Here is a 12,906-nt window from a genome sequence, read left to right on the forward strand (position 1 = left end):
TTGTAAATAAGTTCATCTGTATCATTCTTCAATATTCCACATATGTGATATCATACGATGCTTGTCTCTTTCTGTCTGACTTACTTCACTTAAAGTGAAATCACCATGTTCATCCATGTTGCTGCAAATGGCGTTATTTCATTTGATTTTGTGACTGAGTAATTTTCCATTGTATATATATTCCACATCTTCTGGAGCAAGCACTTCTTAGACGGTACAGCTTGACTTCCTTTAAAGGGACAAAAATTGTGAGGAAACCTAAGTTTTTTTAGAGATGGAGAATTTCTCTGCAATGATTTATCTATCATTAATTAGCATTTAATGGATTAGGAGACCAAGAATAGTAGGTAAAATTGGTGTGTGGTCTTGTTTTATGTCACTTACGTCAAGTTCTCATCCTGCTGCTGCTGCTAAGTTGCTTCGACTCTGTGCGACCCCTTAGACTGCAGCCCACCAGGCTACTCCCATCCCTGGGATTCTCCAGGCAGGAACACTGGAGGGGGTTGCCATTTCCTTCTCCAATGCACGCAAGTGAAAAGTGAAAGTGAAGTCACTCAGTTGTGTCTGACTCATATCAGGGTTAAATTATGTTCACAAAATACAGATTTCTTTTTTTTTTTTTTAATTTTTAAAAGAAAATCCATCCTGAACCCTCCTCCCTCCTCCCTCCCCATACCATCCCAAGTGCACCAGTCCCAAGCATCCAGCATCGTGCATTGAACCTGGACTGGCATCTCGTTTCATACATGACATTTCACATGTTTCAATGCCATTCTCCCAAATCTTACCACCCTCTCCCTCTCCCACAGAGTCCATAAGCCTGTTCTATACATCAGTGTCTCTTTTGCTGTCTCGTATACAGGGTTATCATTTCCATCTTTCTAAATTTCATATATATGCGTTAGTATACTGTATTGGTGTTTGTCCTTCTGGCTTACTTCACTCTGTATAATAGGCTCCAGTTTCATCCACCTCATTAGAACTGATTCAAATGTATTCTTTTTAATGGCTGAGTAATACTCCATTGTGTATATGTACCACAGCTTTCTTATCCATTCATCTGCTGATGGACATCTAGGTTGCTTCTATGTCCTGGCTATTATATACAGTGCTGCAATGAACATTGGGGTACACGTGTCTCTTTCCCTTCTGGTTTCCTCAGTGTGTATGCCCAGCAGTGGGATTGCTGGATCATAAGGCAGTTCTATTTCCAGTTTTTTAAGGAATCTCCACACTGTTCTCCATAGTGGCTGTACTAGTTTGCATTCCCACCAACAGTGTAAGAGGGTTCCCTTTTCTCCACACCCTCTCCAGCATTTATTATTTGTAGACTTTTGGATCACAGCCATTCTGACTGGTGTGAAATGGTATCTCATAGTGGTTTTGATTTGCATTTCTCTGATAATGAGTGATGTTGAGCATCTTTTCATGTGTTTGTTAGCCATCTGTATGTCTTCTTTGGAGAAATGTCTATTTAGATCTTTGGCCCATTTTTTGATTGGGTCATTTATTTTTCTGGAGTTGAGCTGGAGGAGTTGCTTGTATATTTTTGAGATTAGTTGTTTGTCGGTTGCTTCATTTGCTATTATTTTCTCCCATTCTGAAGGCTGTCTTTTCACCTTGCTAATAGTTTCCTTTGATGTGCAGAAGCTTTTAAGTTTAATTAGGTCCCATTTGTTTATTTTTGCTTTTATTTCCAATATTTCCAATATTCTGGGAGATTTCTTCTGTTCCTCTATTCTTGATTCTCTAAAATTATGTGGTGCTTTTGTAGTCAGTTGTTCTTTGCTTGCATAGCCTTCACATGATTTTCAGAAGTAATTCTTGAAAAAATTTTATTTTATAGCCTTCCTTGCTTATTTTTCTTTTGTTACAGCTGCTTTAAATATTGGTCTTGAGGATTCATATTTTTCCAGAAAGTAGTCAATTTCTTGAATATTCTCATATATTTGCAGTGTATATAAAGGGGTTTATATTCATTTTTGTGGGTGGGTATGAGATAATATGAAATATCCATTGGACTTGTTATCTGACACAGGACTCCTAAATGTCTTGAAGTTTCCTGGGTGATAGAAATGTCTTTTGATTTGTTTTCTTTGTATGTTTCCTGAAAGTGTTAATTTTGCTTTTTCCTGGTAGGAAATGATTACCTTCATAGCAGACATGTTTGAGGATTATTGCTAAGGTTTGTTAGTACAATTCTATGTGCCCTTTATTTTAAGGCTTGTGATTAGTTTCATCTCTCTCTCTTTCTTTTTTTTTTTTTTTTTTTTTTAGTTTCAGCTCTAATATATACATTTTCTGTCTCAGTTGAATGCCCCACATATTCAAGGAGGTTTCTTCACTCTGGCTGGTGAGGATTCTCAGCCCCACATGAATGTTGCACATTATTCAATGCATTCAGTTCAGTTCAGTTCAGTTGCTCAGTCGTGTCCAACTCTTTGCAACCCCATGAACCACAGTGCACCAGGCTTCCCTGTCCATCACCAACTCCCTGAGTTCACCCAAACTCATGTTCATTGAATTGGTGATGCCATCCAACCATCTCATCCTCTGTTGTCCCCTTCTCCTCCTGCCCCCAATCCCTCCCAGCATCAGAGTCTTTTCCAATGAATCAGCTCTTCACATCAGGTGGCCAAAGTATTGGAGTTTCAGCTTCAGCATCAGTCCTTCCAGTGAACACCCAGGACTGATCTCCTTTAGGATGGACTTGTTGGATCTCCTTGCTATCCAAGGGACTCTCAAGAGTCTTCTCCAAAAGCATTAATTCTTCTCTGCTAAGTTTTCTTTATAGTCCAACTCTCACATCCATACACGACTACTGGAAAAACTATAGCTTTGACTAGATGGACTTTTGTTGGCAAAGTACTGTCTCTGCTTTTTAATATGCTGTCTAGTTTGGTCATAACTTTCCTTCCAAGGAGTAAGCATCTTTTAATTTCATGGATGCAATCACCATCTGTGGTGATTTGGGAGCCCACCAAAATAAAGTCAGCCACTGTTTCCACTATTACCCCATCTATTTGTTGAGCTATTTCAAATCTTAAAAGATGATTCTGTGAAAGTGCTGCACTCAATATGTCAGCAAATTTGGAAAACTCAGCAGTGGCCACAGGACTGGAAAAGGTCAGTGTTCATTCCAATCCCAAAGAAAGGCAATGCCAAAGAATGCTCAAACTACCACACAATTGCACTCATCTCACACGCTAGTAAAGTAACGTTCAAAATTCTCCAAGCCAGGCTTCAGCAATATGTGAACCGTGAACTTCCTGATGTTCAAGGTGATTTTAGAAAAGGCAGAGGAACCAGAGATCAAATTGCCAACATCCACTGGATCATCAAAAAAGGAAAAGAGTTCCAGAAAAATATCTATTTCTGCTTTATTGACTATGCCAAAGCCTTTGACTGTGTGGATCACAACAAACTGTGGAAAATTCTGAAAGAGATGGAAATACCAGACCACCTGACCTGCCTCTTGAGAAACCTGTAGGAAGAAACAGTTAGAACTGGACATGGAACAACAGACTGGTTCCAAATAGGAAAAGGAGTACATCAAGGCTGTATATTGTTATCCTGCTTATTTAACTTATATGCAGAGTGCAATGGCACCCCACTCCAGTACTGTTGCCTAGAAAATCCCATGGACGGAGGAGCCTGGTGGGCTGCAGTCCATGGGGTCGCTAAGAGCCGGACACGACTGAGAAACTTCACTTTCACTTTTCACTTTCATGCATTGGAGAAGGAACTGGCCACCCACTCCAGTGTTTTTGCCTGGAGAACCCCAGGGACTGGGGAGCCTGGTGGGCTGCCGTCTATGGGGTCACACAAAGTTGGACACGACTGAAGTGACTTAGCAGTAGCAGTAGTAGCAGAGTACATCATGAGAAACGCTGGGCTGGAGGAAGCACAAGCTGGAATCAAGATTGCTGGGAGAAATATCAACAACCTCAGAGATTCAGATGACACCACCCTTATGGCAGACAGTGAAGAGGAACTAAAGAACCTCTTGATGAAAGTGAAAGAGGAGAGTGAAAACGTTGGCTTAAAGCTCAACGTTCAGAAAACTAAGATCATGGCATCCAGTCCCACTCAATGCATAGATCTCCAGTAATAATTCTTTCCTCAAAAGTTGTTCCTGCCCAGCCTTGTGGAAATTCACCTTTGTGTGATCAGATGACAGAGACTCAGCAGGCTCATTAGGCACTTGTAATCATTCTTTCTGTCTGAGTAGCTCTCTCCTTTGGATCCCCTGCCCAACACATATCACCTTCTGAGCCTCCCTGGCTCACCTGTGTTCTCAGATCAGGGCTTTGCTGGGCTGCACCTGGGTTCCCCTCCCTGTACCTGCAACATGGAAATTGCCTGAAGGCAGACAGCCAGGAGTCATCAGATGGATTTGTGTATCCATCTTCACTCTAGGAACTTAGTCCTGTGGGGCCTGCTGTCCAAGATCTGAAAACAGTTGTTCCCAGTATTTTGTTCAGGTTTCTAATTACCAGTGCCAGGTGAGGAAGTTCAGATACTGTTCCTCTTAAAGCTGGAAGTGGAAGTCACATTTTATTTTTACAGACAGTCTTTGAATCAGTAATTCTAAGTCAGGTAACCATATGTGTTCAAAAGTACCTTTTGCTTCATTTTATGTGTTTTGCTCTTGCAAATGTAAAACAAAACCAAATATCAAGAGACACACTAAAACAGGTTTTGTTTTCTGTTTTTCCTGGTTGAACTTTATGCCAACAAATCCTAGGTAAGGACTTAGGAAGTTGCAGTAAGTCAAGGCACCAGCAAGATCACAGGATCTGCAATCAACAGGGATCTTAATGGTACCAGAGAGCCTTTTTTTGCCATGCCATAGGAGGTGGATGCAGTAGTTGAGGGGCAAGAGGGATCCCAGGACCTTAATGACACCAGTGAGCCAACTAAAATACAGGAGGCTGAGGCCAGGTACAGCACGTTTGGCCAATGTGAGCTGAAACATATTTCATTCTGAATTTCCAGAACCATAACCTCAAATAAAATGTTCACCTTCTTCTGATATTCACATAGAAAGATTGCACAGAATCTTTTGCCCAGAAATTCTACTTCCATGAAAGAAAGCCACCAGGAGATTGCTTGGAGAATTTAAGAGATGTGTGGTTTTTAGGTGGAGAAAGAGGAAGTGAGTAAATGGCAAGTGTGGTTCAGAAATGGAAAGGGGTCTGTGCAAACCCAGCAGGCTCTCTTTGGTGGAAGGCAGGCCGTGCACTCACTGCTCCTTCCCTCTTTTGCTGAGGTCACTTTTATCATGTTTTAGGTAGCTCCAATGAAAACTTCAAGTACAGGGGTTTCCCTGATGGTCCAGTGGTTAAGAATCTACCTTGCGGTGCAGGGGACACCGGTTCAATCTCTGGTCCCCAGAAGATCCCACATGCCACAGAGAAATTAAGTCTATACACCACCAATACTGAGCCCAGGTATCCTAGAGCCCAGCGCTCCACAGCAAGAGAAGCCACCAAAGCGGGAAGCCCAACCACCCAACTAGAGCACAGGCCCTGCTCGCTACAAGTGGAGAGAGCCTGCAGGCAGCAAAGAAGACCCAGGGCAGCCAAAAGGAAATAAAATTATATTTAAACAAAAACCCCTTCAAGTACAGTGACTCTCAATGGCTCAAGTCACTCCTGCTCGATGTTCTCAGCACACCGGCATGTGGGGTCTACAGGAACCCCCTCCTCCCGTGAAGGCCCAGAGTCTCCATTGACCATGTGTCTCCACCACTGTGCTGTGCCGTCTCCCCGCTCACCTCTGCACAGAACTGCTTCTGACGGTGTCACTCTTTAGGCAGGGGAGTCATTCTTGTGAATCATCATCTAAGAATTATTATCATCTCACCTACAATTTTATTTCTGTATTCCTTAAAAGGAGTTCCTTAAAATCCCAATTGTATTCCTTAAAAGAGTGTTTTAACACAATCTTGATTTGAACACCTGTGTTTTTATATATCAACTTTCATGTCTCCTTCATTGTGTCCTGTGCTCTGGCTCAGCCTCTCTCTTGGCCTCTGCTCTTGGCCTCTCAGGAAACAGCGTACAGGATGTATTAGTTGCATCTGCCCTCCCCTCTCACTGGCTCTTTTCCATCCTCCCTCATCTCCGTGACATGTGTAACTCTGTGCACATCACTATCACCATGACACCCTCCCTCCCTTGGAAAGCCTGTTATCACCTTCCTGCTCCTTTCTCTGCTGCCCCGTGTGTGTCCCTGCCTGACACTCACAGCAGCCTCACAGCAGGCGCTCTCCCTCACTCTTCTCTCCAGAGCTCCTGCTGGAATTTCTGGACACCACCTCCCAAGTATTTACCTCTGACTGACTTCTCCTTCCCTGGTGTGAGCCCTGTAGCATCTTCCCCTGAGTGAAGACCACAGATAAAACCTAAATTCTCCTTCTTCCCCAGCTACCTTAGACTCCCCTGTGGATGTCTCCTTCTTATCCAGGCTCAGTGATTCGATATTATCCATGAACCATTTTTCTATACTCAACAATCTATCTGGCCGTATTGATACCATCTCTAGGGGAGTGGGTGGAGCAATGATGGGCAATGTTGAGATGGCAGGTAGAGACCAGGCCAGGCAATGAGGGCATGAGAATGAAGGACAGTGCTAAGAAAAGGAGCAGATTATAGAGAAGTCACAAGGGCAGAAGAGGTTGGAGAATGTTTTTAAAAACAGATCAGGGAGAAATCTGGGAGAGGAGAGGTTGAGTCTTAAGGAAAGAGAAATGATCATTGCATAGCTCCTGGAGGGAATGGGGCGGGGGGGCGGGGAGGGGCGGAAATCCAGCAACGTGCTAGTTTACCAGCAACATCCTATCACATGCTGTATTTCAGTTGGAAATACTTCAGGCTACAAATCCATTAGATTTGTAGAAATTCCTAATGCATTAGAAACTTATACATTTTCCTGCAATGGAATAAATTAGGCTAAGATTATGCATTACATTGCTTATTGTGATGTCAAGATGTCATTTTATATTAGTGTTTATTCCAATGTGGACCAGTAAAGCGTATTATAGTACATCATCTATTCAGTGGACTGATTTGTGGAAAATAGTGTCCCAAGAGAGAATATTCCCCAAGATAGTGTCAGCTGAATATAAGCAAGATACCATAGAACACTGTGCACAGTGTGCGACCATGTATGGTTTTAAATGTGGTTGTGCTCAGTCACTCAGTCACGTCCCACACTTTGTGACACTATGGACTGTAGCCCACCGGGCTCCTCTGCCCATGGCGATGCTCCAGGCAGGGATACTAGAGTGGGTTGCCATTTCCTGCTCCAGAGGATCTTCCGGACACAGGGATTGAATCTGAGTCCCTTATGTCTCCTGCACAGGGAGGTGGGTTCTTTACCACTAGCACCACATGTGGAGTGAAGAAGAAGTAGATATTCATAGTTGCTTGTGTATCAATAAAATGACATTCTGGGCCGTCTCTCCTGATCCAGGGGCTAAGACTCTGCACTCTCATTGTAAGGGCCTGAGTTTAATCCCTTGTCAGGAAAGTAGAACCCACATGCCACAGCTAAGACTTCCCATGGAAAAGGTCCCACAGGCACAGCCAAATAAATACTTAGAAAAACAAAACAAAACAAAAACGTCTGGAAGCTATTCCTGAGAAACAAAACACGTGGCTGACTGTGGAAGCAGCAGGGCCTTGACAAGAAGAAAGGGGGTAGGAAGAACGATGTAATATAAAGTATTTTATATTTCTAGGTTCTTGAACCTTGTACATGTATTACAAGTTTCTCAGAAATGCCAAGACATTACAAAAAAATTTTAAACCTCTAAAGAATAAAACTCACAGCGTTATTTCTACAAACTGAATGAAAGTCAAGTTTGTTTTATCAGAAAGATTATCTGGCTTCTCTAACATATCTTCTCAGGCTTTTCCCACGCTACCCAGACAGTGGTCCATACGGCACTGTCTGGATTCTTGTCATAACGTGAAGTGAATCTTTTGCACTATCCTGGGTCCTTGATGTCCGGAAAATGAAGGACGACACCATCACGTTCCTTGCAGCAGGGGCCCACTTAGGTATCACCGACTTTTACTTCCCAGTGGAGCAGTACATCTACAGGAGGAAAACTGACGGCGTCTACATTAGGAATCCGAAGAGAACCTGGGAGAAGCTTCTGTAGGCAGCTCATGCCATCATTGCCACTGAAAACCCAGCTGCTGTCACTGCTGCGTCCTCCAGGAACCTTTGCCAGCGAGCTGAGCTGCAGTTTGCTGCCACCGCTTCTCTGGTCGGGTACTTTGCTCCTGGAGCCTCCACTAACCAGACCCAGGCAGCTTCCAGGAGCCAAGACTCCTAGTGGTTACGATCCCAGGGCTGACTGCCAGCCTCTTCCAGAGGCATGTATGTGAACTTCTTACCATCGGTCTGTGTGACACGGACTCTCCTCTGCACTCTGGAGACCACCCATCCCCGGCAACTAGGGAGTTCAGTTGGTGGGTCTGACTTGGCAGATGCTCACCCGGGAAGTTCTGCCCATTTCCTGTGAACATTCTTGGGAGATCGTGCCCGATCTCTACGTCTGCAGATTCTGAAGTGTTGGGAAGCGCAGTACAAAACAGCCGGTTGGAAGAAGTCCTTGGAAAAATGGTGAAGGGCCAGAGATACCCTGGCTTGATGTGCTGCAGGCAAAAAAACATCTCCTGCCTTTGGTTATGCCCGGCAGCAAGATTTAATAATAAATATTAAAGATGTTACTTGAAAAAATGGGTTATAGGATAAACACACGGGTCACTTAGAGAGTGCTGTCCTTAAAATATTTTTACTGATTAGATGTTAACCCCGTACACACTCTGCTGGCTGTATACTCTAAGCTCTTTGTTCCTGCTTCTATAAAAAGACTTGACTACAAAAATAAACTTGTCAGTCCTTACAAGAGACTGTCCAACTGTCTTCTTTCAAGTTCGTCGCTTCCAAGTCCTGGAAAAAAAATCCCCAACACTGAAGAGATTAAAAGGGAAGAGCAGGTGGCAGCTGAGCAAGCTCTGACCAAGGAGGACTTCACCGTGAATGGGTCACTTCAGCAGCTCAGTGCAACACTACTGGATCTGAGGTGCTGGCCTAGTCCACAGGCGGGCAGGAGAGCTCGCTGCCTACTCTGCAGTTTCCCCTGAAGGCTGGCCTGCAGCGCCCACTGCTCAGGCCACTGGGTGGGTAGGCACAGCACTGGGTGGGCTTCAGCTGTTCCTTCACAGGCTCTTTTCTTGGGTGGGGGCTGTGCTGGGTCCTTGCTGCTGCACAGGTTTGCTCTGGTTGCGGTGAGTGGGGCGCACTCTCTGGTTGTGGTGCCTGGCCTTCTCGTTGCAGCAGCTTCTCTTGTTATGGAGCGTGGGCCCCAGGGCCCCCAGGCTTCAGTGGTGGCAGAGCGTGGGCTCAGTGGCTGTGGCCCCCAGGCTGTGGAGCACAGGCTCAGTGGTTGTGGTTCACAGCCTTAGTTCCTCTGAGGTGCGTGGGATCTTCCTGGACCAGGGACTGAGCTCATATCTACTGCATTGGCAGGATTCTTTACCATGAGCCATTATGGAAACCCCACAAACTCTTAAAATGGAAATTGGTTCACAGAAAATAAGCAGTTTCTAAATAAATAAAAATAAATAAATATGTCTACTCATGAGGATGTTCTGTGACTTTTGCTGTTTTCCTTTCACATAAGAGGAAAATTTCCTAATTCATAATTCATTATGTTCTTCCCTTAAACAACATTTGCAACTGCTAATTTTATTAGCTAAGCTTGATCCAATTTTTAAAACACTTTTCTCCCACTTTCCCCTATGCACTGTACATTCATTATCAATTGAAATAATATTTTATCATTGTTCAGTCACTCAGTCATGTCCAACTCTTTGCGACCCCATAGACTGCAGCACACCAGGCTTCCCTGTCCTTCACCAACTCCCAGAGATTATATTTATATACTTCATATGGATAGGAGGATAATCAGTTGACTTCATCCTTGAATTATTTCTCTGAATCTGACATATTAATATTCTAGTAAGATATAAAACACTTGACTGACTTCAGCATAATAAAAAATAATATAATCAGGTGACCATATCTTAAGACTGATTATAAAAGCAGCAGCCATGTTTATGAGGAGCAGTAACACATGGGGGGACATTTTATGTGGTGAGAGATAGGAGCGCTGTCCTCGGGGATTTAAAGGGCTGCTTGAAAACAGAATGGAACTCGGCTCAGTGGCTGGACCTCCTGGGAGTCACTTCCCAGGGACACACAGGACAGAGTCCTGAGCATCCTGAGTGCCCACAAGGCAGTCTGAAGCGGTGGCCAGGGCACCCCTCTGGGTATCAGTGGAGATGGTAGCTGTATTGTGTGTCTGTATGAGTCTGTATAAGGTGACCCTGCATGCAGAAAAGTAAATTTGACTAAATGGCAGATGGCCTCAGCTCTAATAGTAAGATCTTTTCTTAAATCAATTTCTTTCTCCTCTCAGCTTTCCCATCTGAACGGATTTACTCTTCATGAGACCCATTCTTTTTTAATTCCCTTCTTCAAAGCCTCAAATTTTGTAGCTTTTTTTCAGTAAGTATCTTTCCATGTTTATTCCTCAGACAAGATAAGCAAGAGTAAAATTTTCTTATTGGACTTTAAAGATACACAAATACTTTTAAAATCAGAAGTTCCAAAAGTTCTAAATTCAATCATGTTCTCACTTTAGTATCTTCAATCCTAAGCCTATAATTAGCATTTTTACTTGACTCACCGGGAGAAATATCAATAACCTCAGATATGCAGATGACACCACCCTTATGGCAGAAAGTGAAGAGGAACTAAAAAGCCTCTTGATGAAAGTGAAAGTGGAGAGTGGAAAAGTTGGCTAAAAGCTCAACACTCAGAAAATGAAGATCACGGCATCTGGTCCCATCACTTCATGGGAAACAGATGGGGAAACACTGTCAGACTTTATTTTGGGGGGCTCCAAAATCACTGCAGATGGTGACTGCAGCCATGAAATTAAAAGACGCTTACTCCTTGGAAGGAAAGTGATGACAAACCTAGATAGCATATTCCAAAGCAGAGACATTACTTGGCCAACAAAGGTCCATCTAGTCAAGGCTATGGTTTTTCCTGTGGTCATGTATGGATGTTAGAGTTGGACTGTGAAGAAAGCTGAGCACCGAAGAATTGATGCTTTTGAACTGTGGTGTTGGAGAAGACTCTTGAGAGTCCCTTGGACTGCAAGGAGATCCAACCAGTCCATTTTGAAGGAGATCAGCCCTGGGATTTCTTTGGAAGGAATGATGCTAAAGCTGAAACTCCAGTCCTTTGGCCACCTCATGCGAAGAGTTGACTCATTGGAAAAGACTCTGATGCTGGGAGGGATTGGGGGCAGGAGGAGAAGGGGACGACAGAGGATGAGATGGCTGGATGGCATCACTGACTCGATGGATGTGAGTCTGAGTGAACTCCGGGAGTTGGTGATGGACAGGGAGGCCTGGCCTGCTGTGATTCATGGGGTTGCAAAGAGTTGGACACGATTGAGCGACTGAACTGAACTGAACCTGATTAAAACACAACTCTGGGGGGTGAATTGATGGCGGGACTCCACAGACCCCTGGAATTTTGAACTCTCGACAGTTAGATCTCCTTTTACGGAAGTGTTAGCAGCCAATGGAGCAAGGTGCATATAGTGCCAGATTACAGGGCTGACAGCAGGGAAAAGACAGTTTATTGATGGTAGAAAAGATCTGCCTTCTGACAAGCAGCCGCCTCTCACCATGAGGCAAACTGGAAGTGCCTGCAGAGGCAGAGCCGTGTGCGCAGGGAGCGCGATGCTTCAGCCACACCACTTATCAGCGCAGCCTTCAGAAAGGGGTCGTTCCTTGACCTGACTCCTGCTTCCTCTTTCTTTAACTGCCTGTGCTTCGGGGCTGCTCTGCTGAGTTGGACTCCCCTTTGCTTTTCCTAGATCTCCTTGGGGCCTTCTCACAAGGCCCGGCAGCAGGCAGCAAGCAGCGGCGCCATTGGGCAGGTCTGCTCCTGTAACTCTTCTGGCAGCCGTGCGGCTGGGACAGCGCGCTGAGCGTCCACCGTGTCTCTCATGGGACCAGAAGTCAGAACGTGATGGGACCAGAAGTCGGAATGGGGAAGATGGAAGGGTTGCCTTTGCTTTCTTTCACTCCCTGGCCAGGAGCTCTTAAACTGAGGGATTTGGAGAGCCCAGGGAGCCTGTGGCCTCCCTGAAAGTGAAAGTGAAGTCTCTCAGTCGTGTCCAACTCTTTGTGACGCCGTGGACTGTAGCCCACCAGGCTCCTCCGTCCATGGGATTCTCCAGGCAAGAATACTGGAGTGGGTTGCCATTTCCTTCTCCAGGGGATCTTCCCAACCCAGGGATCGAACCCAGGTCTCCCGCATTGCAGGCAGACACTTTAACCTCTGAGCCACCAGGGAAGCCCAAGTGATGCATAAAATGCGTCTGTGCACAAACTTTTGTTCAGATAAGAGTAAATGCCCTGGATTCACCCCTTCAGAATATTTTATCTTTGTTCCTGGTCTGTACAGACCCTGTGCTTTGAAGCACAACACCGCTGCAGAGATTTCATCACACTTCCACTGCTGCCGGTCCCTAGTAAACCCAGCTTTCAGAATCAAGAGAAGCTGTTGGCTGACAAGGCTTAAAAGCATCCTTTGAAGTTCCTAGAATCAAGAGCACCTGACTGTACTCTACTGGAACATTTTAACGTCTAGCAGTTTGCTTTTCGCTTGTGAGCAGCTAGGTCAAATTGTTTCCAAACAAGAAAACCAAACTAAAGTCTATGTGCCTGACCAGGGTTACAGGACACAAACTACTTTAAGGTGGGTCCCAGGTCGGCCTGAGATTCTGTCGTCACCAGGAAT

The 12,906-nt window shown here is 44.6% G+C and overlaps 1 pseudogene; it reads left to right on the forward strand.

Annotated features, from left to right (window-relative positions):
• Window positions 1-7,705: 7,705 nt before the first annotated feature.
• LOC147341602 (small ribosomal subunit protein uS2 pseudogene) lies at window positions 7,706-12,091 on the forward strand (annotated as a pseudogene).
• Window positions 12,092-12,906: the final 815 nt, after the last annotated feature.

This window comes from Bos grunniens, chromosome 29 (genome assembly GCF_055505025.1).
Source record: "Bos grunniens cultivar Pamir isolate PY7600 chromosome 29, Bosgru_T2T1.0, whole genome shotgun sequence".
Taxonomy (NCBI): Eukaryota; Metazoa; Chordata; class Mammalia; order Artiodactyla; family Bovidae; genus Bos; species Bos grunniens.